Genomic DNA, 27,322 nt, shown 5'->3' with positions numbered 1-27,322 from the left:
AGAAATAAGAGAAAAAAGAACAATAAAAACAAACCAAAATAAAACAAAAACAAAGAAAAAGAAAACAACAACAACAAACCCCAAGAAAAAACAAAAACACAAAATAAGAAAACCAGAAAAAACCCTCAGTCCTCGGTATGTTTTGGTCAGCTGTTAAAAGAATCTAGATCCTAAATGACAAAATAAAATAAAATAAAACGAGAGTAGACAAGTACATATATGTATATATGAAAAATATTTATATTTATATATAAATAAAACTTAAAAAATCAAGAAACAAAAAAGGATCGGAAAATATAAGAAAATAAATGAAAAAATAATAAAAATAAAAGAAATAAAGAATAAAAGTAAAAGGAAACTCAATCCTATTTCCCCTAGAGCTGAGGCTTTTGTAGCACTCTATGATCAGTTAACCTGGTGGAGCTAGCTGTTTGTGCTGGTCTTCTGGGTGAGGGCCCTGCTCTGCTCAACCTCAGGCTGATTTGTTTCAGTGGAAATGCTTTTCCAGGGCCCAGTGGGGTGGGTCTTGGTATACCTGGCTCTGGCCTCCACTAGGTGGCACTGTTTTGCTCCCTGAAGGCTTTCAGCACTGATGGGCAGGGTGAAAATGGTTACGGCCAGCTCTCTAGCCTTGGAGCTGACAGGTTGCACCCTCTACTCTTCAGTGAGCCCTCAGAGAAAAGCAGTCAATCACCCTAGTGTTTCCTGATTTTCATCTGAACCCTGTGTTCACCCTGCTGTGTCTGAGTATTTTCATCTAAGGTGCGTGCCTGAGGCTCAAAACTCCAAATTTCAGGGATGCCTACAGCACAGACCAGCAGTGGTCCTCTGGGGAGGGTCCTGCCAGGCTTGCCTGCCTATCCCAGAAAAATGGCCTGACAACTGTGAGGCAGTTCACAGTTTATAGTAGAAAGCCGGCACCAAGACCCAAGGCTTTCTGCCCACTTCCTGGCTCCTATGCCTGGGAACAGCGCAGCACCATGGCACCACCCATTCTTCCTGCGATCCAGGGACTCCCCAGACCACCCCGTCACTCCTGGGAGTCTGCCCCTCTTCACCACCTGAGCACCTTTCATCCAGGTATGGCCCCAACCTTAGCGAATTTACAAGTTCAGATTTTGTGTTCCCTCACTTCTAATACTTTGCCTTCTAAGCAGCCTCCCTCCCTCCACCATATTCTCATCTATGTCTCCCTCAAGTGAACTTCTGTACCTCCTACCTTACACGTACTTGTTTTTCTACTTGTAGACTTGCAGTTTTTTGTTCTCTCAGACCTCTGATTGACTTCTTGGGTGTTCAGAATAATTTGATAACTATCTAGCTGTGTTCAAGGGAGGAGACAAGCTCAGGGTACTCCTACTCCTCTGCCATCTTAACTTGTATTTTTACACCCCCCATCAACACTTTATTTCACTTCACTCTCTTCTTACTTGTGTGGTTTCTGAAGAAAAGTCAACCTTTATTTTGCAACTCTATAGGAAGGTGTTTTCTCTTTCTTTTTCTTTCTTTCTTTCTTTCTTTCTTTCTTTCTTTCTTTCTTTCTTTCTTCTTTCTTTCTTTCCTTCCTTCCTTCCTTCCTTCCTTCCTTCCTTCCTTCCTTCCTTCCTTCCCTCCTTCCTTCTTTCCTTCTTTTTGGGCTTCTTTCAAGACTTTTTTCAGTATTTTTGATTTTAGGTGATTTGAATATGATATACTTAGGTGTTGCTTTTTTTCTCTTCTCTCTCTCTCTCTCTCTCTCTCTCTTAGCAATTATGGTGTTCTCTGAGCCTTCTGAAAATGTGGTTGGGTAGGAAAATTCTGTCATTATTCATTCAAATATTCCTTCTGTTCCTTTCTTTCTTCTGTACATGTTAAATATTTTGTAGCTATCCCACAGTTCTTGGATATTTTGTTCCATTTTTTTCAGTCTTTTTTTTTTTTTTTTCTCTTTGCTTTGTATTTCTGGAAGTTTTTATTGACATATCTAATGAACCCATTAGGTTAGCATTAAAAAAATTTTTTTTCTTAGATTTGCCATCCCTCTACTTACACTACCCATTTGTTCTTACAGGTTGTCCACTTTTTCCATTAGAACCCTTAGCATATTCATCATACTTGTTTTAGATTAACGTATGATAATTGCAACATCTCTGCCATATCTAAGTCTGGTTCTGATGCTTGGTCTTTCTTCAAATTGTGTTTTTTAGCCTTTGGTATGCTCTGTAATTTTTTTTTTTTTTTTTTTTTTTTTTTTTATTGAAAGCCTGGCATGATGAACTGAGTAAAAGGGATTGAGTAAAGAGACCTTTAGTAATGTGGTGGTAACGTGTTGAGGAGGGAAAGTATTCTCTAGTCTCATGATCAGGTCTTGGTCTTTTAGTGAGCTTTTGCTTTTCAGCTGTGAAGTTTACCAGTGCTTCTTATTTTTTTTGCCCCCTCTTAAGTGGTACAGGACAGCTAAAGGGGGATGGAGTTGGGTATTTCCCTTCCCCCAGGCAGTTAGCCTGTGATAAAACCTGAACAGGTTAGGCTATGGTCAAATGGTTTCGCTGGAGATCAAGTCTTGTTAGGAAGAACAACATGCTGTGATATATTTCAAAATCGTTTTCTTCATCTTACAGATCACTGTGAGAAACTGGAGGTAGAACTCACAAAAATGGGGCCTTTACAAGACTGGATCCCTCTGGAGCTTTTAACTCTCAGAGTTGTCCACATTTAGCCTCCAGCAATTCCTCAATTACAGCTCAGGTTTTCCTATCACAACACTGGAAGTTTCCACTCACAGAGTCTTCTGCTTATGGTTTCTGCTCCAGTAAGCTGTGATTCTCAGTATCCACCAGTCTGTCTTTTAGAAGCCTCCATAGAGGGATGCCTGGGTGGCTTGTTGGTTAAGTGTCTGCCTTCAGCCCAGAACATGATCCTGGAGTCCTAGGATCGAGTCCCACATCATGTTTCCCTGCCTGGAATCTGCCTGTCTCTCTCTGTGTGTCTCTCATGGATAAATAAATAAAATTTTTTAAAAAGTCTCCAGAGAAAATTTTAGCCTCTGAAACCTACAGCTATAGCAAATAGTATAACCGCCTAATTCATGGTCAGGTTAACATAAAATTATATACTAAATGCTTATTTACCTCAATTCTCTTTATCTAATATGTCATGTCTGATCTTCAATTTAAAAGGCTTGCTAAATAATATAATGTGAAATCTCTGCAGATCAGATGTTTTCTCTACTTTTAGGATTTTCTTTTGTTGTCATTATTGTTGCTGCCATTTGCTTGTTTTGTGGCTTTCCTGGTCAAAGTATGTAAAGTCTATTCTTTGTCATGTGAAGTCACTAAAGTCTGTGCTTGGTTACCTTAGTAGTTAGGCAATGGTTGGATGGAGATTTCCTTGAACTAGTAAGTCTTCTTGCCTTTGCCATGGGGCTTTGTGCTGTGGCACACTTTTAATGTTCATGGTCAGCCAAAGATGAGAAAAAAAGACCTTTGTATGTCTCTCTTGAGTATGTGCACCACCTTGCACATGCTGTGTTCTAGCTTTCCAGGAGCATATCTGAGATTTTCAAAGCCCCATGGACATCTAATTTTCCAGTTTTTCCCTTTAAGTGTTTTTGTCAGGCTCTTTTTGCCTCAACTGATATCACTGCCACAGGCAAGGGTGATGTTAAACAAATGCTACTGATTATTTATTTATTTATTTATGGTAGTGGGAGGTGAGTGATGCCCTAGTGAGGGGCAGCTTCCACAGAGTGACTTCTGAATCAGGTCAAATAAAGACAAGCCCTGAAAGCAGAGCTTTTCTGGGAAGTTTTCAAACAGATAAATTAATAACAATTCTCTGGGGATGGTGCGTTTTGGAGGACTCCAAATCTGTTCTGTCTTGTCCGGTGGCTGCTAGGCTGCTGGTTTCATAGCTACTGTAGTTATAAGGCTGTTGTTTTTATAGCTATAGTAGAGCAGGGGATATGAAGATGGAAATAGGGAGAAGAAAAAACCATGGAGCTTGCAGTTCTAACTGAGATTCACCTGTTTTTCCTGCATAAGTGCATAAATAACCAAAGGATTGCTATAAGGTTTGGTTAATATCCACAGTTCTGCCAATGTTGATTTTCATGATTTTTACCTGTGTTCTCATTGGCTTTATGAAAGAGTGGGTTTTTCAATGGTTCCTACATATAGAAGTGCTTCTCCTAGATTGTGTTAATAGCATATATTTTGTTGTGATTGATTCACTACCATTTGAAACTCTTCCAGTCATGGTGAGAACTACCTGATATACAAGCACTGCTGGGAATCGTCTTGCTGGGAATGTTTTGCTATCACTACTTGACGTTCGATTTCTCCTCATGTCTCTTTTCTTAAATGTAGCTACAAATGAAGAATAAATGAGAGAGGTACTGCCAGGACATAAAAGAATTTATGCTAAATCAGTAAACCAGAAACTCCCAAGGATGAAACTGATTAGCTTATCAGATCAAAAAAAATTGAAAATATTCCACTGTTATCACTAGCAGGTGGATATAGTTTTCCTTCATAAAGTATTCAAAGTGAAAATACTGTTACTTTTAAAAATGAAACTCATTGCAACACTCCATGAGTCATGGTGAGGGCAAAGTGATTGCTTTTGCCTTTTTCTTATCTTTAAAATATTCAATAGTCATCTATATTTTCTTCTTAAAATAGCAAGACATTAAGGTAAGATTTTGACTTTAAGTCTGATGTTCACTTTAATTAACATGATTAAACAAATATGGTTTTTTAAGACCAGGCTGGACACAAGGGAATGAATTATATTAAATGTGGGAATAACAATTTATCAATAGTTTTATTTTTATTTATTTATTTATTTTATTTATTTATTTATGATAGTCACACACACAGAGAGAGAGAGAGAGAGGCAGAGACATAGGCAGACGGAGAAGCAGGCTCCATGCACCGGGAGCCCAACGTGGGATTCGATCCTGGGTCTCCAAGATCGCGCCCTGGCCAAAGACAGGCACTAAACCGCTGCGCCACCCGGGGATCCCTATCAATAGTTTTAATGGAAAGAAGATTATTGTAGTATTTCCTGTGATTTATGATAGCCAATCTTGCTATAAAGTTGGAGATTGTGGATGCTTTATACTAGATTAGGCATCATTACATACGACACTTCCTATTTATAAGCTAGGAGCAAAGGAAGGTGATAAAATTAAGTGTCTAAATTAATTTTATAGAACAATTAAATTCAGATCATCACAATTTAGAATGTCATTATTTTGACACATATGAGCCAAAGTTCTTCTCTTACCTCCTTATATTAAAAAATGTTTGCAGAGCGAGTTAATTGAATAAAAAAATTCTTAGGAATAAACTATAAAGTGTAAGAACATATGAGTCATTAAAATACATGTTTAAATTATTATTTATCTGTTAAGCAAGTCAGAAAGATTCCCTATTTAGAAACACAATAGCAACTTGCATGAACATATTTATCTGGTCATTCATCCATTCAGTAAACATTTATTCAATCTCAACTATGTGCTAGACATTTATAACACAACATTACAACATAACACTGAAAAGACAGACATGGTCCATGGAACGTAGAAGACCCATCTCTTCTCCCTACTCATCCTCTCTAAAGTGGAAATTGCATCCACTATCAAGTGGACGCAATTCAAGATAACGATATAAAAGAACCCAGAGATGCTGATATAGACCTCTCTGATGTGGAATGAGAAGACTAACAAATGAGAAGACTGACTGGGTGAAGAGAAGCATGTCAGTTCGGTAGGGGGACAGCATAAATGAACGTCCTGACACTGGAGAGAACTTGAATATTCCATGACCTGAAAAAAGGGTCATGATGCATAGTAAGAAATTGGGGGTAAGAGACAGTCAGTAAAAAAGGTAAATGCCATGTAATAAAGATGGGAAAGAGTCCAGATCAAGCAAGGCCTCAAGTCATAGTAAGGGTGAAGTTCAGGGTTTTCCCCTCAAGAACACAGTACTTACATTTATTCACCAAATAAAGCAGGAATATTTGAGGCTAAATGGCAGAATGGAAAACCGTTATGATTTTGTCCCTTTTTTTATTAAAAGAAAAACATTGCTTCCAAAAGTATCTCTGTCAATGAAGCAGATACATTTGCATTCTCTCTCTTGGTAGGTGGAAATATGTGTGTGTTATCTGTGGTAGCTCACAGGACTTCCATGTCAGACTCTCACGGCCTAAAATATCTTGGATATTTTAATAATGAGGCAAGGCAGTTTTAAGCTGAAAATCAAAGATAGTATTCAGTATCTCTTGTTTCCAGTGCTTTATTTGAATTAACTTATTCAATCTCTGTAACCCTACGTCACTTTTATGACTATCCCCATTTTAAACACATAGAAACCAGGAGGAAGAATTCAAGTAACTTGCCCGTGGCTATGTTGTTAGAAAGTGGATTTGGGACTTAAACCCAGCCATTCTGTGTCCACAGTACCTCTCTGCCTACCATGAGGGTCATTCTCTGTACTCCAAGTTAGGACTCAGTCATCAGCTTATGAATGGGAAGCTCCAGTGTCCATATGATAAAAGGCTGATTTGTGTCAGTTAGGTGGATCCTTATCATAGTACATCATTGGTTTCAGGTGTACATCATAGTGACTTAATATTTTTAGACATTAAAAATAATCCACAATTAAGTCTAGTTAACATGTGTCACCATTGCCAAAAAAAAAAAAAAAGAAAAAAAAAAGAAAAAAAAAAAAAAGAAAAAAGAAAAAAAAGAAAAAAAGAAAAAAAAGAAAAGGTCTTTGCTTTGAAAACCAAGTTAATGTTAGATGACTACCTGGCACACAAACAGAATCTATGAGAAGGAAGATGGTTGCTAAAGTCATCCAACCTTAAACTATAGTCTCTCTTCCAACCTCATGAAATATCCTGGGGCAATTCGTAAAGGAGGTGCCACAGAATTATAAGCTTGAAAGTCAGTGCCTAACTAAATTTGCTAAGGAAGGGAAGGAATGCTATTTGACATGAGCATTTAAAAAAAAAAAAAAACATATTCATGAAATTTCTATTTTTCAAGTGTTAATTGAAAAGCTGTTTCAATTCAGAAATATGTGAATATTTGAGGAATAAGATTTTCTTGCATAATAATATATAAGATGCATATTTCCAGTATATATCAAAACTTTATATTTTAGAAATCCTTTAAAGTTACTTTCACATATCTTTTAAAAGTTAAATGTTAATTTGTAGACTAGTATATTCTATCAATGAATTTTGCAATTCAAAGTGTCTATGTTAAAATATAACCCACTAAAGGAAGACATTAATTTTCCATATCTTTTTCATGTGCTATGCTGACGATCTGCCACTGGAGAAAACACGCAATCACAATATGTGAAGAAGAACCAAAAGAGGTCTTTTAGAAAAAGATATGTAGAAATTTCTTGTTTTCTCTGGCAATAACATTTTCTATCTTCTAAACTTAAATTTTATTTTCTAATTTATAGGCATAATGACAGATTGTTATGCATCCTACAGCTATGTGCTTGTCCTAATATGGTTAGCATATAGAGTTCTATCTAGCATGTAGTAGCTGAATTATATTCTGGAATTTTCTTCTATTTTATGATGGCCTATAACAGAATAATTAAAAAGGAGAGAAAAGAGAGAAATAAAAATGAATGATGAAAGAATACAAGAAGACAAAAACCATAAATCAAAAGCACAAATGTGAATAGTTGAGAAAGATGATAAAAGCAAGCTATAATCTAAAAGGAAATTAAATATATCTAAATTACCTCATTTTAAACATATAATGATGTTAACATAAAATGGAAATTAGTTTCTGAATACTCTGAAACAGAGAAATCTTTTTAATGCCCTAAAATATCATCTTCTTATAATCCACAGTAATTTCATAGTTAAATATGGCTTTATTATCAGTGATTTCTAAAAATGTTAACATTTAAAGTATTAATATTTTTAGAAAAGTATTAACATTTACATGAAAATGATGACATTTTACAAGTATTAGAGATACAGTGATACAAGGAAATCACATGGATTTGGTACTTTATCAATAATTTCATAACCTCCCATTTTTAGGGGATGCCTGGGTGGCTCAGAGGTTAAGCGTCTACCTTTGGCTCAGGGCGTGATCCCTGAGTCCCAGGATTGAGTCCCACATGGGCTCCCTGCATGGAGCCTGCTTCTCCTCTACTCATGTCTCTGCATCTCTCTGTGTCTGTCATGAATAAATGAATAAAATCTTAAAAAAAAATAACTTCCCATTTTTAGGTATCACATGACAAATATGATGTTACTAGAACTATGTTGATTTGAGAAGTATGATACAGGTATAATATTCTCAAAAACCTGGGTTGAGATTAATGTTGAAATTACATGCAGCTAATAACAATTCAGCTGCATCTGTGTGTGAGCCAACAGGTAGCCCTAATGTATCAGAATTGAAGCCATATTATTCCAGCTGGACAGAACCCCAACACCTTAAACCCAGCATTCTAAAACATTCACTATGAATTATTTTAGATTCTAGCCATTTCGAGTTAGTAGGAAATCCTTGAAACTTGGCTAATTTTGACACTATTTTAAGTTTTCTATCCTTTAATATGGTCAACAATTTTAAGTAGTCACTGTTTTTCATTCTAAGTTATAATGTAGTTTGGTACCTTTTTAAAATACATACCCTGATTAGTATTTAGAAATAATTGTCATATGAAATACATGGACACTTTCTTATCATACACGCTATTTTGTGGCTAATCTATATTAACAATGTGAAAAAAACCTATGCATAGTTTCACAAATATCTGATTTACTCTATGAAATGTGACCACAATTTTCCCACCAAAAAATAATTTAAAGTTCTTTTGAACATAAACTGTTCAGAAACGGCTTTGTTAATTTGATTTTTAAAAAATTTTTTATTGTTCAATTTGCCAGTATATAACATAACACCTAGTGCTCATCCCACCAAGTGCCCCACTCAGTGCCCATCACCCAATCACCCCAACCCCCCCTCCCACCTCCCCTTCCACTACCTCTTCTTGTTCGTTTCCCAGAGTTAGATGTCTCTCATGTTTTGTCACCCTCATTGATATTTTCTTTTCTTTTTTTAAGATATTTTATTTATTCATAGAGACACACACTAAGAGAGAGAGAGAGAGAGAGAGAGAGGTACAGAGAGAGGCAGAAACGCAGGCAGAGGGAGAAACAGGCTCCAAGCAGGGAGCCGGACGTGGGGCTCGATCCCAGGTCTCCAGGATCACGCCCCGGGCCTAAGGCGGCGCTAAACCACTGCGCCACTGGGGCTGCCCCTCAGTGATATTTTCACTCATTTTCTCTCCTTTCCCTTTATTCCCTTTCACTAATTTTTATATTCCCCCAATGAATGTAGACCATATAATGTTTGTCCTTTTCTGATTGACTTATTTCACTCAGCATAATACCCTCCAGGTCCATCCACGTCGAAGGGTTTTGTTAATTTTAGATTGGCAGCTCAATATGAAGCATATTTGTGGCTAGAAATACAAACGATTCTGGTTAATTGTATTTCTTATAAAAGGTAATCATCACTGCTTTTCAAACTTTATATGATCAATTTTTAAAAAAAGTTTGTGATATTTTGCATTTTGTTTTTCCATTTGTTATTGCAAAGAGAGTTAAGAAGTGTTATAATAATACTGTGTTTTAAAACATCTACAGTAACTGATCTGAATAAAAACAGTGAGCGCCATTATTTAAGAAGCTTGATTTGTAAGTAAAGGTAGTAATTATTTCTGTATGTACAAAACAAATTTTTTTCTATTTTTTTTTTAGGTTTTATTTATTTGAGAGAGAGAGAGTGGGTGAAAAAGAGAGCACAAGCAGGGGGAGGTGGCAGAGAGAGAGAGAAGCAGACTCCTGGCTGAGCAGAAAGCCTGATGTGGGGATGGATCCTGGGACTATAGGATCATGATCTGAGCCAAAGGGAGATGTTTAACCAACTGAGCCACGCAGTTGCCCCAAAATATAAATTTCTATAAAATTTTCATGAGGAAGAGGTGGAGATACCTTGGTGGAACCTGTATCCAAAGCTAATTTTGACTGGAAAGAAGCCTGAGAAGGACTGTAGAGGAGCAACAAATGGCAGAAAAAGGGTGGGGGGAAATGGCCAACAGCTTGAATTGGTACGAAGTGGGCAGCATATAGGGTAAGCCCAGGACAGAAAAGTAAGCCAGTTACTTACTGCTGGGGGACCTCTTGTTTACCTGAAGCTATAAATGAGATGTGTTGAGGTGCAGAATTAGTCAAACAGATATCTAATGTAAAATAGGATTGAACTCATAAACAGCAGAAAATTTCAATGGCTGTAATCATTCCACAAATATTTGTGTTGTGTAAGGCACTGTTCTAGGTATTGAGAGTGCAGCAGTGAGCAAAATGATAAATTCACTCATGTCACTTACATTCAGTAAGGAAATTATTAGAGTGATCAGAAAAGGCTGCCCCAAGGAGATGAGCAAGATAAGGACTCAGAAGTGAGGCAGGTAGCTGTGTGACTGGGGGAAGAGCTCTCCTGGCCAAGGGCACTTCAAGTGCAAAGACCCTGCAATGACAACATCCTGATAAGTTCCATGACCAACAATGATGCTCATGAAGCAGTTACTAAAAGAGAGAACCGTAGGCAATTAGCTAAAAAAAAGATAACAGGGGTGCAGATCATGTAGGGTGTTTGGATCATGGGACAGCCTTGGAGGAGTCATGATCTGATTTATGCTGTAAAGGACCACCATAGATGCTTTGTGGCACATATTCCATAGCTAGAAAGGAGAGAAGCAGGGAGGTGAATGAGGGAGTGACAAAGTCGGCTCAGATAAGAACGGGAGTAGTAGAGGTGGTGGCAAGTGGCATGACTGGATATATTCTGAAGCCATAGCCAATAGGATTTGCTACAAACTAGCTGTGAGGTGCAAAAAAAATAAGTCAAATATAACAACTATTTTTAGCCTAAGCAAATGGAAGAAAGGAATTTCCATTAATTAAAAAGAGGTAGGCTACAGGAGGAGGGGGCTATGGAAAGAAAATCAGGAGCTCAGTTTTGGACTCTTGGACAACTGTATGGAGATGTTAGGAGGCAGTTGAATATATAAGGCTATAAGGTAGAGGACTGGAGATAGATATATGAGCATGATCATAACATAGATGGCGTTTAAAGTCATGAAAATGGATACATTTGAGTTATGGAGGATTCCTCCTTTAGAGATACGGGAGAAGAAGAGGGACAGGTGAACCTCTGAGAAAGTGGCAAACGGATTGTGAGCCAAGGGTGTTTGCCACATTCCTCGTGCCTCTGGGCACTGTGAAGGATCTGGGTCCTTCTATCCTCATACCTGCAATAAATATGCCCACTCTGGGAATACCAGGAAGAGTAGCTGCTAAGTAATAAAATGATGCCAGTAGCTCAGCTTTGCAGGGTGTTATGTGTGCCAGGCATGGTGTTAAACAAACACAAGGAGTCACAACTATTTCTATCTTCATTTTATACATGAGAAACATGTAGTTTAATGGGATTAAATGACTTGCTTGAGGTCACACCACTAGCATGTGGTGAAAATTGGATTCACATTCAGGCAGTCTGCCTTCAGAGCCTGAGGAAGCTGACAATTAATTAATTGAAACCAAAATTAACCACACTGATCAGGATCATGGCTTTAGTGTCAGGATAACTTGGGTTCTACAATTCACTCATTAATTCTTAAGCTTTGGGCATGTGGTTAACCTTTTGGAACTTTAATCTTATTTGTAAAACAGGCCCACTCTATCCTGCGTGGCTGCACAGCATCCAGCAAATGGAATCTCTTCTTATTCCTGAGAATTATCCTTGTGTTCTCTGTCCCTTACCACCCCAAACCAATTAATCCTCAAGTCTCATTGATTCAATCTTCTGTGGCTTGAATATTTCTCTTTCTTTCTATCCCCCACTAGTCCATGTCACCATTCTCTCCTTTCTGGATTTCTTTTCTCCTAACTGATTTCCCTGTCCCTCTTTCTCCAGTCTTTCCAAACAGCAGACAGAGTAATCTTTCTAAAATGCAAATCAGATCAGGTCACCTGCACTGGTTAAAAACCCTTTATTACCTCCCTGTCACCCTCAGGATAAAGTAGTTTGGAGGTCACTTCTTAAAGCTTTTCCTAGCCCAGGCTCTCTTTGCACTTGCCACAAAATGGCACATTAGGAAATGGATTGATACTGTTTGCCAGCCTGGGCCCCTTCTCTCTCGCACATGCCCTCTAGACTAATGTAAATCTCTACAAAGGCAAGAATATGATCTGGATCATATTCCCGTGAATCCCCAATGTCTTGTACAGGGCAGGAAATATTTAAGAATGACACATTATAAGTGTTAGTGATAAAATGACACAAAGCATTGCTGGATGAATGACATGTAATATTGCTGAAAAAGTTAAGAAATGAATAAAAAGGAGCATGCCAAGGCATAAGCTTTTCACTTAAGTTTAATCTGCAAAAGGCAGAAGTCTCAGTGTTTTAGGATGGAAAACTAGAGATGCTTTGAAACCAATGTCAAAATTGCAATTGGTAAAGCATAAGAGAGAGGAGGAAGGTGAAAGGGGCTATGCTATTACACGAACAACTTTTGATCCTAAGGCTGTGTCAGAACCTGAGGTATGAAGCGCCACACGACTGCTCTGGTCTGATATTTTTTGTAATGGATCCTTGAGTTTAAAAGGCACTATAATAAAGCAGGTGTAATCCTTGGTTGCAAGACAGGCTACTTAGTACCAGGTCAAAATACACGTAGCTTTGCACCCCCTACACATTCTCCTTTTACACAAGCATATGGGTTCCATCCCCTTGTGAGACATGTTAAAGCGCTACCTTGCTTAAAGGAAAGGTGAGAGTAAGACAGAGACCACACTAGTCAACCTCAGAGGCCCTTAGGAAATGGTAGTTATGATGACGTAGAACTGGAAATGAATGACACGCCCTGCCTCCTCAGACTGGTGGGGATTGTTCCTGTGTGTATCCAAGAACATCCTCTCAGAAGCAATACTATACTTGAGGTATTCTGTGTTTTCCTGGTGCACCTTGCATGTTTCTAGTTTTTCCACAGGGTGTTCACTTGGTGGCTGAGCATGTTTTGGAGTTTCCTTGAAGCACAGAAAGTCCAAAGATCAGCAGCACTGGCACTCCCTAGGAGTTCATTGGAAATGCACAATCTCTATTGTAGTAAGATCCCTAAGTGATTTGGATGCAAGTCAAAATTTGGGAAGCACTATTTTAGAGGACTGTCAGAGGAAAGCAAGACATCAGTAGCTCTCAAATTGTAGTGCCTGCACCAGTACCATCAACATCACGAGGGAACTTGTTAGAAATGCACATCTTTAGCTCTACCCTAGAACCACTGAATCAGAAACTTGGAGGGGGGTGGCTAGTAATGTGTACTGTAACAAGTCTTTTAGGTGATACCAATGCTTACTGAGGTCTGTGAATCCCAATCTAGGCAGACTGCCAGTAATCAATCAAGGGGCAGTGGGCATGAGGTACAATTGGAGGGCACCGCCTTAACAGGCAGGAGATGAGGAGCTGGATTTCTTGCCAGCTGTGATTAATTAGCTGTGTGACCTTGGGGAAAGAACTTGACTAATTGACTGGATCTAGTTTTCTTAGCTGCAAAGAGAAAAGGATATAAGTTCTTTGGAGTAAGAGTTGTCAAAGTGTGGTTTGCAGAGGTCCAGGTGGTTTAGCAAGGGCCCGGTAGGCAGCTGGCTTATTTCAGAGTTAAAAAATAATAGCATACACAATTTAGGAAAGGAAAAAACGTATTTTGCTTAAATACATGAATTGATTTTGAAATGCAAGGTATGAATGCTACGGAACTGTGACTAAACATCACAGCACACATGCTATGAGGTCTGCACTGAATAAGGTTGACCAGTTTGTCCCAGTTAACTCTTGGTTAACAGCATCCAGGTAATTTTTCTAATGTGTTTACATATCATTTACATCTTACCATTTACATTTGTGAATTTCCCATTCTTCTTTGTTGCAGTTATATTGTACTAGAATTGCAATTTATCAAAATGGTTCCATGGCTCATAAGTGGTTCATCGATGCATGAAAGTGCCAACACAACAATTACATAAATTCTGTTTCAAAACAACCCTGTGGATGTAATGAATAGCACTTTGGGGTGAACATAGGATTTGAACCTCATTATACAGGGACAAATGAATCTTTAGCATAAGGAATTTACTTAAGCAGTGGGAGTATGAATATGAACTAAGAAAATAATCTAAATATTTTCTCTTTCTCTTCACCACATTGTCTGTTAAGAAAATTTGGGAATACGCCTTCATGTTTGTTGCTTTCCTCACTGCCAAAAAGGGTAAATGCCATACTCTGTCCAAAAAACTTGCAAATACAACATTAATGACATATAATATCTGGGTAGAAAGGAGGAAAAAAAAAGCTCTTGGCAGATTCCTTTAGGACAGTGTTGGATAATGTTACAATCCCAGTAATACACAATGTGGAAAAGTAATGACGCATGTATGTATACTAAGTTCGATGAAACCACTAAAATGCAAAATAGAAATCACCTCTGTGAACACATACCTAGTGCATATATGATGAGGGAGTGCTCAATAACTTTTTATTCTGCTTTCCACCTGCCATCCATGCCGTATAAGAAGAGATTTGTCATTTAGCCAATGCTCATTTCACATGCCAGATGTAGACTTGGAAAAGGTACCCTGTGATCAGTGCGGATGGAACAGAGCAATGTAAGAACCCCAAAGGGCAGAGCTCAGGGAAGCAAAGGATGCCAACCAGCACACTGCTTCATTCACAGAGGAACTGACATTCAACAATGTGTCTCCTGGTCTTAATTCAGCACTGATGACTAAAATAACAATTGTGGGTATGATTAAATTATGGTCACTGAGTGAATGCATGTTCAATGGGAGAAGAAATGGCAATGAAGTCAAGAATTTTTTCCCACATTAAATCACTCTGATTACCCATGGCAAAAGTGCTTATGTGATTTTTAAGGTTACGTTTATTGAGGAATAACATGCACACCACCATATGACTGTCACTGTAATCATGGTGTGGAACATTTCTGCCATTCCCCAAAGTTCCCCCTGCTTCTTTGTATTCAGTATATCCCTTTCATCCCCAGTTCCCGATAACTATTGGTCTCTTTTCTGACTTCAGTTTTGTTTTTCCCAGAATGTCATATAGAATGCGCTCTTGGGGGCCAGCTTCTTCTCAATTAAATGTGAGATTTTGGCTGGAGAATGAGATAAAACACTATTTGAATAGGGCAGTGGGGCTTATTTCTTTGATTTCATGTGGTATGATCAAGAGCATATCTCAGTAGGATATTTATATCTCCAATACCTGAATGTATCCCTTCATAGCCAAAATGCTAGGATTCAGAAAGATCAAACTGTGGGACAGATGCCTTGATTGACAAGAGTCTGGCTCTTTCCCACAATTTAGTTGTTTTTTCACTTTTTAAAGTTAGGTTTTAAATTTTAATTCTAGTATAGTTAACATACAGTGCTATATTTGTTTTAGGTGTACAAAAGAGTGATTCGACAATTCTATACGTTGCTCAGTGCTCATCACGACAAGTGTAAGTTTCTTCATTTTTTTGAGAAAAATCAATGATCTTATTGGTCATTAAACACACACACACACCACTGAAACAGAGTATGAAGAACGTTTTCCAGAGCCCCGTAACAATCAGAGAGTGCATTAAGAATCTATTTGCTCTCATCTTTCAGGTTACTTATTCAATCTTACAGTTTTTGAGTGTGATAATGCATTTGATGGTAAGTGGTTTTCAGTGAGAATCCTGTATATAATTTCTTGGTCTATCCACGTTCAATGAGAATTTCTACAACTTTAGACCAAAAATCACTTGTCACCATTTTTACCTTGAGTTTATTGCTCCTATTTTATCCACAGTTTACAAAACTTACTCATCTGTTTAGTTTTTCTTTTATTTATATTTGTATCATCATGATTATTTTTATTATCCTGTGTGGCACAGACTTTTTAGTATAAATCACATGGCCCACAGGGGTTTTCAAAGAAACCGAGTATTTCTTTATATTTTTGAGACTGTTTTCCTGTTTCTATTTTTTTTTCCTATGGACCTAAATAAATGAAGACTCTCAGTTGAGATTTTCAGGAAATCACCCAACTACAGGCTGATCCAATGAGTTGCCATGAGAAATTGAATATGCAAATCATTTTTACACGCACATTTATGTAGGAAAAACACCTGCACATCTGGGTTCCCAGCAGTCCCTGTTGATTAATATGCATGTAACCCAGAACTGCCCATTGCTGGGTAATAAGAATTTTAAATGCACTTGGCTCGTTTTCAAGTAAATCCCTGGGTCTTCAGTATGCAACTGAATGTGCCAGGTTAGATGCTCATTTTATATTAAATAAACTTTCTACCTTATGAAAGAAGCCCCATTTTGTATTCAATATGTATTTTTTCCTTACTCTGGGAAAAACAATGACTCCAGTTAGCAGCAAACAATGGGCTTTACATTGTAAAGAAAACCATCTGGTAAACTAGAATGTTTTAGGGAATGATTAAAAAAAAAGTAGGGGAGATGGCTCCTGCCAAGCAACAGCTGAAAGCCCAAATGTAACTGAAAAACATAAGCCAGCTGGCCAGGTTGCCCCTGATGAATGATATCTCCTTTTTGTGGAGTACTTATAAAATTCAAATTGTACATGGGTTATTTCACTCGGGCATCTATAGAACCTTGGAGGTTGGTAGCGATACGTAGGTTATATTTTGAGGTGGAGAAATCCTTCCAAGTATGAGGAAATAAAGGTCAGAAGTAGAGTTGAACATAAGTCATCTCCTTTGATCAGCATCTACCACCATGCTTGCTTACTCTTCTTTGGCAGGACTCAGTATTGGGTATGTAGATCATTTATTCTATCTTCACTAGAAACAAAAGCTTTAACACACAACCTTTTAATATAATAACATCATTTACATTTTAGTGGGTTTTGTTGTTTTTGTTGCTGTCATTTTGATTTTTGTGAACAGGTAACCAGGAATTTTCAAGCAGAAAATCTCCAGAAATTAATTACCTACCTCACCAGACTCTGATAAGTATAAAGTTCAAACTGGTTGCTGTTACTTGTGAAGAAAGTTCCAAATAAAAGTCTAAGAAATATTTAACAGCTACACCTGATCTTTTTTGACTGTACCCCAGAAAATAATTACTGTGATTTTGTTATTTAAAAAAAAATTACTCTTTCTGTACCTCAGTAATAGGCATTTAGAATCTATCATTAAAACAGCATTAGTATATGACAATACTAAAAGAATGTGGCATAAACCCATGTTGATTTGGGGAATTATGTAAGTGCTTATGTCAAGCATTACATACTTAATTTCATTTGCTTAATTTAATCATCAGAACAACTTCATGAGATAATTCGTAGTGTTTTCACTTTACAAATGAGGGAAGTCAGATCTAGACAAGGAGAGTGAGTTTCCTGCCACTTCCACCCCTGCCAACTGGGGTGTTCTTTGTCCTATCCCTTCCACTCATTTCACCTTGTATTTACTTAAACATATTTCTGTTCTTCTGGACTCAGGTGAGCATCTATGATATAGTGAAGGAAATTTCATGAAGAAAAGTGGACAATATTGGTTAAAAAAATTAGCAGTCTAGTTAAAGAACATGGACGGAGATGACAAGATCAATCAAATGTTCTAAGAGTTGATTCTAGTTTGCTAGTTTTGCTTTACTGGTATTGCTTTACATCTCCGATGACTTTTGGCAGGACTGTTTTGACACCACTTTAGCTACCCATTTAAAACCACACTCTTACATGCGTCAGTGACATTCTCCCACTTCTGCTGCTGCCAATGGAGACAGTCTATGTTCAGATCACAACATCTTCTAGGTTGCCCTGTTCTTCCCAAGTATTCAGTTCTTTATTTCATACTAAGGCTACAATTCTTTCTGGCTCCCCTCCCAGTCTCCTTCCTAATTTTCTTCACTATTGACTGTCTAGCTTAGAATGTGTCTCTCTTCAATCACTATCTTGCAAATTTCCTCAACCTCCTTGACCTCTTGGTCTTCCCTTATATCTGACTAAACCAAAACTCCACCCACATTTGGATGAGTCCCAGAGGGCACCACCCACATATCCAGATTACTGAGAAGTGCTAGATGGACAGAGCTGTGCAGACTGGGGCCAATACGGGTTTGTGGTCACTGACCCCAGACAGCTGGTGCATTTTCTCCAACAATCCTATTTATACTCTTATTCCATGCCCATTTTCCATAGCACATCAACATTCTCCACTATTCTTAGGCCTTCAATTTCCTGTCTCATTATCATCTTATCCTATATGATATTTTCCTTTCCTGAATTGCCCTGTTGTAGTTCAGGTTCCCTTAAAACTGAAGCTTGAGATGATATTAAAATGTGAATGCTTTACAGGGACATGCAATCCCAAGGCAGTGGGAGTGGGGGAAAAGAAATATAAGTCAAGGAAGGATGGAAAGAACATACAGGGTGGTGCATCACTCAGCATGATGGAAACAGACATAGTCACTTGCCCAAGCAGGTTACCTCTTGAAAGGCTATATAGAATACAGATATTCCAGAATAGTCCAATAGAAAGAAGAATTAAGAGGGAAATTACTAATGGTTCCTGTTCATCTCGTCTTTCACTGGCCAAAGGTTGCCTCATGGGCACCTGTCTCCTCCATACTTCTCTCTTGTGGCACTTTGCATATTTTCAGAGTTTTTCAAATGGGCAGTGGAAACATGGTGGAATAGGAGGGAGAACGGTGGCCGAGGGTTTGGGTGAAATGTGAAGAGAACTAAGAGGTACAAAATTCCAGTTACAGGGGCAGCCTGCGTGGCTCGGCAGTTTAGTGCTGCCTACAGCCTAGGGCCTGATCCTGGAGACTCAGGATCAAGTCCCACGCCAGCTCCCTGCATGGAGTCTGCTTCTCCCTCTGCCTGTGTCTCTGCCTCTCTCTCTCCTGTCTCTCATGAATAAATAAATAATAATTTTTAAAAATTCCAGTTATAAAATGAATAGGTCATGGAGATGAAAAGTAAAGCATAGGGAGTATAGTCAATAATATAATAATGTTGTATGGTGATAGATGGTAACTATGCTTACTGTGGTGAGCATTTCATGATTTTTATAGTTGTTGAATCACTGAGTTGTACACCTAATACTTATATATTTCAACTATACTTCAATTAAAAAATTACCTTTTTTTTCTGTCTTATCCATACTATCCTCTCCTTTTGGGGACTCTGTTTACACATATTTTGGTTGCCTGGAGTTTCCCACAGTTCACTGATATCTCTTTCAGTTTTCATAGCTGTTTTTCTCTCTAATATATTTTGGGTGGTTTCTATTGCTGTCTTTAAGTTCATCAATCTTTTTCTCTGAATGTCCAATCATAATTATTTTCCTATTTTGTGTATTTTTCATTTCATACATTGTTGTTTTCATCTCTAGTAGTTTGGTTTGGGTCTTTTTTTTAATGTCTCTATTTAATATATTCAATCTTCCCTCTACCTTTTTATATATATGGATTGGTTAAATAATCGCTCTAATGTCCTGGTCTATTAGTGCATCATTTATGTCATTTCTAGATGCATTTTAAATGATTTTTCTCATCATTATGGATTACATTCTCCTTTTTTTGCAAGGTTGGTACATTTTGATTGATACCAGACATTGGGAATTTTAGCTCATTGGGTGCTGAGTCTCCCCTGCCCCATAAAATTATTCCTTAGCTTTGTTTTGAGACATGGTTAAGTTGCTTGACATGGTGTGATCTTTTTAGGTCTTGTTTTAGGCTTTGTGAGGAAGGAGTAGAGCAGTGTTACTTTTTAGGCAGTTGTGTCCATGGTCTCCAAGAGGTCTCCAAGGTTCTATGATTTGTCATACTTACAGCTAAGAGTTTTTACAGCAAAAAGATCAAAATCAAAATCAACCAAGGTAAAATGTTCCTAGGATGAAGGCTAGAGAAAACCAGGTCCAAGGATCTTCCAACGTTCTTCTCTTAGGGTAGCACACAAGACATACTGAACTTTCCCACCAACAAGTTGTGACAACTCATGTGAACTGTAATCTACCAGGGAAACTCATCAGATATTAAGTACCCAGGGTTTTTCCTGGGGGCTGCTCATGTGTCCGGCCTCTGCTAGCATGTGCCAAGGTTTCAGACTCCCAGGAAGAAAGCAGGTATTCAGCATACATTTTTTTTTTAAGATTTTATCTATTTATTCATGAGAGACACACACCGAGAGAGGCAGAGACACAGGCAGAGGGAGAAGCAGGCTCCATGCAGGGAGCCTGACATGGGACTTGATCCTGGATCTCCAGGATCAGGCTCTGGGCTGAAGGTGGCGCTAAACCGCTGAACCACCCGGGCTGCCCAGCATACATCTTAATATGTGTACGAGTAGTTCAGGTAGAATAAGCCATCCTTATCAGAGAATGGTTGGAACTCTCATGAAACTGGTCCAAACTGGTAAGAGGAATTTTAAGGATAACCAGCATCAGACCTGCTATATTTACTCTTCTGGACAGTGCTATCCTTTAAGTTTCCATAACACCTTGTACCCCTCCTCTCAACCCATCTGTTCAAATGTCTACCTCCCACAGATTGTAAGCTTCATGAGAAAAGAAGATACTACTATTTTGTTCAATATCCTGTCTCCTGGGCCTACCATGACAATTAGTATAAGTAAATGCTCAATAAATACTTGTTAAATGAAGACACAAGAATAATACTGTGAAAATATATGGAACCTTTAAAGCTATAAAGAAAAGTGGGTAAGGGACATAAATAAATATTCAGCAGTAAGCACATATATCTATTTAAGAATTGGTTCTTTTCATGTATCAAAGTGAAAAAAATTTAAATGTTAATATAAAAAGTTAAGGATGTGGTTAAATAATAACTGTTACACATTGCTTACAAGAATATGTAAGTCATACAGATGAACAATTTAGTAATGTGTCATCATCATGTCTCAGAAAATTCCACTTACAGTAATTGATTACAAGAAACTAATCAAGAGATAAAGACAATAAATAAAGATGCTAATTGCAGCCTTATTTATAATGGCAAACATTTGCAAACAACATAAATGTCTAATGATAGGAGAAATGTAATAAATTATGGGATATAAATACAGTGAGATAGTAAGAAGTCAAATGTAGACTGTTTTCAAGAAATATTTTATGACATGAAAAAATACTCATAATAAGTGAAGAACTCGGAATATCAAATAGTTAATATGTTTTGAGCCAAATTCTGTGCTGTATGTTGCATTTACATAAATAAATGTACTTTATTTAAGAATATAATAAATATGGGTTATAGATGCTGAAAGATTAACAACCATGATTTTTAAAGAGTCTATTCATGTTATTCATGGGGTCACTGGTCTTTTTCTAAATGTTTATGTGTTTTCTAAAATGGGTATATTTTATAATTAGGATACACATACATACAACTTGCATACATATACATCTATACAAATGAAGATATAGTTCCTAATTTGTTTCACTATTTGATTATTGGACAGTAACTGAATTTGGGGGAAGGACTGTATATTAGATGTGTATGACACACTTGAATGAGGTTAAGTGAACTTGCCAACATGGGCAGACCACTTCTCACATGAGACATTTGGGGAACTCCCAGATTCTTAGCTGGTACTAATACAGTATCGTTTACCATTATCAATATTTTGTTTGAAGATCGACTTCTGACAGTATAATTGTTTCATTTCAATAATTAAATACTTTTCCATCTCTACTTTCTACTCCCTTTCTTTATGACCTCAGGGCTATTTATGTCTATTTCTGAAGCCTCATATATTAAGGTATTCATCAGATATTTTATGTCATCTTTGAAATTGTGATTTTGCTATATTTCATATTTAAAATTCTAAAGCATTTGCTTTTAAAATGAGAGTGAAATGTACAATCATCAAAGGTTAAATTTCTCCAATTTATTTTGAATATTTATGCAGGATAAAAGGGTTTGAGGACACACACTTAAACACACACACACAGACTTGTAATTGTGGCTCCAAGACCCTCATAAGGAAAGCTATGTAATTTGATGAGAAATGATTTATTAAAAAGAATCTTTCCTGACAAATTGTGTTCTCTGCAACATCTGTCATTTTCTTATCTCATTATAATGTTTGCATTTCATACAAACCATTATAGACAATGGATGTTTTGATGAGTAGATCCGCAATGCTGAATTATTTCTAAAACCAGGCTCTCTCTCTATTTTGGTTTAGATTTCTCCTACAGCAAGCCCTGAGCCAAGGATTTGGCTGCAAGTAACCTATTTGGGAGGTGATCCCAGGATACATGGTGAGGGCCTGGGAGTAAGACAGGAAAGGGATGAGTGCCACTGAAACAGATGTTAATGATCAGGCTATTTCTAAGGGCAACCAGACCTCATTCTTGCTGGAAACTCTCTGAGAAACTGTGGAACGTCTCTCAGAAATGTCGCACTTAAGGACAGGGATACTCAGTATGAATCCTATTTATCCATCAATACTTCTCTGTCATTGCTTGAGGGTCATCCCAGGGACATGAACTTTCAGGTATTTCCAGCCAGCCTCTCTCTGTGGGTTGTCTGCAGGAGACAGGTACCAACTATATTCTCTATGTGGAATAAGATGTGGTGAGGCAGAAGAAATAAGACTCTGGTCATTGTTCTTTCATAGAGATTTCAAGGCCCAGAGTCACTAGTTCTAACTTGAGTCCTAGCACCCAGGATTCCTGTGACTCTGAGACAGTTACAGAACCCTCCAAACTTTAGGCTTTCTCATCTGGACTAGGGTTTTGTCAGAAAATATCTGAAACTTAGAAATGAGCAAAAGGTTGACTAGATGTTCCTTCAGTGACCTGTTGGGATTGATTTTCTATTCAGTGGGCTATTTTTTTAAACCCTGGAGGGGCAGAGATTACTACAGATTTTGTTCTGTAGAGATGCAAAATAATTTATTTCCAGTTTTCTTTATTTTTTTGAATATAGTTGATACATCATTTTACATTAGTTTCAAGTGTATAACACAGTGATTCAACTTCTCTATATGCTCTGCTCTGCTCACCATAACTGTAGCCACTACCATCTGTCACCATACCATACTATTACAATATCATTGACTATATTCTCTATGCTGTGCCCTTTATTCCTGTGACTTCTTCACTCCATAAGTGAAAGCCTATATCTCCCACTCTTCTTTCATTCATTTTGCTTATCCCTTACTCTACCCCTCTGGCAACTGTCAGTTTGTTCTTTGCATTTATAGGTCTGATTCTGCTCTGTGTTTGTTCACTTGTTTTGTTTTTTAGGTTGCACATGTGAATGAAATTATATGGTATTTTTCTTTCTCAGTCTACTTATTTCACTTAGCATAATACCCTTTAGGTCTATCCATGTTGTTGCAAATGGCAAGTTCTCATACTCTTTTTATGGCTAAGTAATATTCCATTATATATCTGTATCTACATCTACATATAGATGGATTGATACAGATCTATCTATCTCATGTCTTCCTTATCCATTCCTCTATCTGTGGACACTCTTGTTCCTTCCGCATCTTTGCTATTGCAAATAATGCTGCAATAAGCATAGAAGTACATATATATTTTTGAAATTAGTGTTTTAATTTTTTAAGGTAAATATCCAATAGTAGAATTACTGGATCATATGGTGTTTCTATTTTTAACTTTTTGAGGAACTTCTATACTATTTTCCATAGTAGTTATGCCAATTTACATTCCCAACAGTGGATGAGGTTTTCCTTTTGTCCACATCTTCACCAATATTTGTTGTTTCTTGTAATTTAGCCATTCTGACATGTATGAGGTGATATCTCACTGTGGTTTTCATTTGCATTTCCATGAGGATTAGTAGTGTTGAGCATCTCTTCATGTATCTGTTGGTCATCTGTATGTCTTCCTTGGAAAAAATCTTATGCAACTCCTGTTCCCATTTTTAAATTGGATTATATGGTTGTTGTTGTTGTTTCTTCTTTTTTTGATGTTGAATATGTCTTCAGTTTTAAAATCTTGCTTTAACTTTGAAGCTCTCCTGTCTAAGCTAAAATAAGACTGGCTGTTTGTAAAACAGTTAAGTAAGCAGGGAGTGGGGCAGAGATGTGCCTTCCTCCAAGCTTCTTAAGAGATGCCAAGTATCCTGCCTAGCTCTCTGAGTGTTACAGGTGCTCTTTTAATGATCCCTAGACTCCTTCTTGTTCTTTCCTCCCTCCCCCAAACTCCTCCTTTATAGAAGAAAAATCTAGAAACAAAGACCCTCTCAAGTGAGAAAAAGAAAAGACTATTTATTCAGAAGTTGCTGTAGAAAGGAGTCAGCCACCATCACTTGCATTTAGCAGAGACTGGAAGGCAGCAGAGGAGTGGAAAACTTTGAAGTGGAAAAAGAGAAGGCTTGGTTCAAGTGTGTACTGGTTGGAGGCTGTTGGCATGGGGAAACTAGAGAAGGGCAGGGCATCCTATGGGATTGATTTAGGGGAGCATATTTGGCTTTCGCTTTCTGATCCTAAGTTGGAAGCAAGCACAAATATTGAAGCGATCAGTTATTGATTAAATACTGACTGTTTTGGACCGATTCCTTTAGAAATTGTGGTTTGACTTCCTGGACTGGTTACTGCAGATTGCGGATTGGCGTTCTAGTTTTAGATATGATCTGGCCATTGTCCATTTGTTTATTCAGCCTCTGAAAACTGAGGTTTAAGTATATTAAGTTGCTTAAGGTCTCACACAGTGGCTAAGGTAAGATTCTGCATCTCCCATGAATTCTAGTCTTAACTTCACTATAAAGAGCTAAGGTTTCTTTGGCTAGGAAGTAACACAAATCCCTGAGGCCCAGACCAACTACCAGCTACTAGGAACAACCAGGAGGGCTTGGCAGTAGAGCTAGGGAGCAGCTTGTGAGAAATGTGAGAAATCCCAAGGCCTCACTGAAACTTCAAAGTGAGCAGTGAGGGCTGAAAACTAAGGGGTTGAATTTGGCAAAAGTCTTGGTATTTTTGTGACCTCTAAAACCCGAGGCTAGTGGAACCCATTACAATCAAGATTATATCTACATGTACCCTTGAATACCTCACACTGAACCAGCCATATTCCTTCTCAGGAATCTGCAAACAGCTCTTCAAATCAGAGCTTGGCTTTATCCCTTATCTGAGAACTGCATTACAAGCAGAACAAAAGTAGCTCTTGCAATGGGAACGGATCGAATGACTCTTTGATCAGTCATTCCAGTCACGTGAGACTATCCCTAAACCAGAGATGGTAATGAAAGTAATTTAACATACATCTATAATTAATTTGTTACACTTTTCCTGCTGCTGGCAAATCATACTATTTTAGCAAAGTTCATGGAATTAATCTCCCAGAAGAGAGATGAGATGGAAAACCTTCAGAAATAAATGGTTTTGTTTACTCCCAAACATGTGAGTTTTAAGAGCCAATTTTGGCTACAGGTCAGGGTTAATTTAGTGTTTCAAATGTGTCTTTTAGAGAATTGTATAAAGTCAAAGACCTTCTTCCATACAGGAGATCTGCAGCATAAAAACCATTTTCCTTCTTGAATGATTTTAATGATCTAATAAAGGCAATAGATAATAATTTTTTTTAAAAAACATGAAGAAAGTATAAAGATAAGTTAAAAAAGGATGTTACATTTATTTATTCAGTTGTGTGTAGAGAATAAAGAGTAAATGGTACATTCTTGATATAGATATTACTTAAGTGATTTAGATGACAAAGGTACATTCTCATTATGTTTAGAGGTGACCAAGATTTGGCCAGACTGCTAAGTAAGGTGGCCAACTCATCCTAGCTTGCCCAGAACTTTCCTAACTAGCAATGAAAGTCCTATGTCCTATAATCGGGCAAACTGGGATGATGGGTCAGATTGCAGAAGATCTGAGTTTAAATTGATTCAATTTTGAAAAATGATGAGTGATGTAATATGCACTTGAGTCAGAATGAGTCCTAAGCTGTGTCTTTAAGAATGGAAAATAGCTTTCCACAATATGAGATAAGGAAAAGTTGATGGAGAAATACAGGAACCAGAGATATCACAAACTGAAGAGTCACAGAATTGGAGATTTGAAAAAAAATCACTTAAGAGCAACCTCTTATTTCACATACAGCTAGCAATCCAAGATAAGGCAAGGCATGACTGAGATTCCTTGACACTCTTGTTTCTTTCATTCTACTGGATTTTTTGTTTGTTTTGAATAGTATCTGGAGTAGTGGTTCTCAAAGCACATTACTAGACCAGCAGCAACAGCACTACTTGGACACTAACTAGAAATACAAATTCTCAGGCCCCTGAGTTACTGCATCTGAACCTCTGAGGGAACAGCAAAAATCTGTTTTATTAAGCCCTCCAAGTGATTTTGATGTATGCTAAATGTTGAGACCCACTGATCAAGAACAATCTTCCCTAACATTTGCACATCATGGGATACATCATAAATGATCATTTTAAATACAGCACATGGGGCAAATGGATGAGGCCACTTGAGGTTGTATGAAGGGGCAAACATTGTCACTTTCTTAGCATGCCTGTAATCATGCATTCAGGGTTCATTTTTTCAGCAGACCAGATGAGAAGGGAGTAGAAGTCTACACTTGCCTTTTCTACATGTTTGTCACTCTTTCCCACCTGTTATATAAGCCAATAGTTAGTTACCAACAATGGACTCTTCCATGGTACTGATGCTATTCAAGATGCCACTAACAAGTGACTTCAAAATTGCTTTGCATAGACAAGTCATAACAATTAAGGTAACCTAAATAATAGATCTTTGCCTCCACCATGTTTCCATACCCAGACGCTCTAAATCCTAGGGCATCCTGTGGAACAGTGAAGGATGGACAAGTAGAACAGGTGAGTCCTTATTTTGAGCCATACTGCATTGTGTTTAATCTACTCTACTCTCTCTTATATTTTAGGGAAAAGGATTTGGTTTGTCATTTTTTTCAGCATTGAAAGGAGACTTTGTCCCAAGTGTCTGAGAGGGGGTATTTTACTCATGAACAAAGCTGGAACTTAATCCCAATAAGAGCCAAGACAGGAATCTGTCAATGAGTGTTCAGTGCCCCCAAAAAGCAGTAAATTGGGACAACAGTTCAATAGAATTATAAATTTCTTGTATCTCAGCTTCATGGAGAAATAAATGACTTGAATGAACTAATTTGTAATTCAGGGTGGATGATGTCAGTATAGTAAGCAATAT

General features: G+C 37.6%; 1 protein-coding gene across 1 annotated transcript in view; it reads left to right on the top strand.

The window, feature by feature from the left end:
- The window catches only part of KBTBD8 (kelch repeat and BTB domain containing 8), a 113,887-nt gene that overhangs the window by 61,946 nt on the left and 24,619 nt on the right, over positions 1-27,322 (top strand). Inside the window, exon 7 of the transcript XR_013357686.1 lies at positions 27,039-27,237. The gene's annotated coding sequence lies outside the window, so the exon portion shown is untranslated. The remainder of the gene's footprint in view (positions 1-27,038; positions 27,238-27,322) is intronic.

This window comes from Canis aureus, chromosome 19 (genome assembly GCF_053574225.1).
Source record: "Canis aureus isolate CA01 chromosome 19, VMU_Caureus_v.1.0, whole genome shotgun sequence".
Classification (NCBI taxonomy): Eukaryota; Metazoa; Chordata; class Mammalia; order Carnivora; family Canidae; genus Canis; species Canis aureus.
This window is presented reverse-complemented; position numbering and strand designations above follow the sequence as displayed.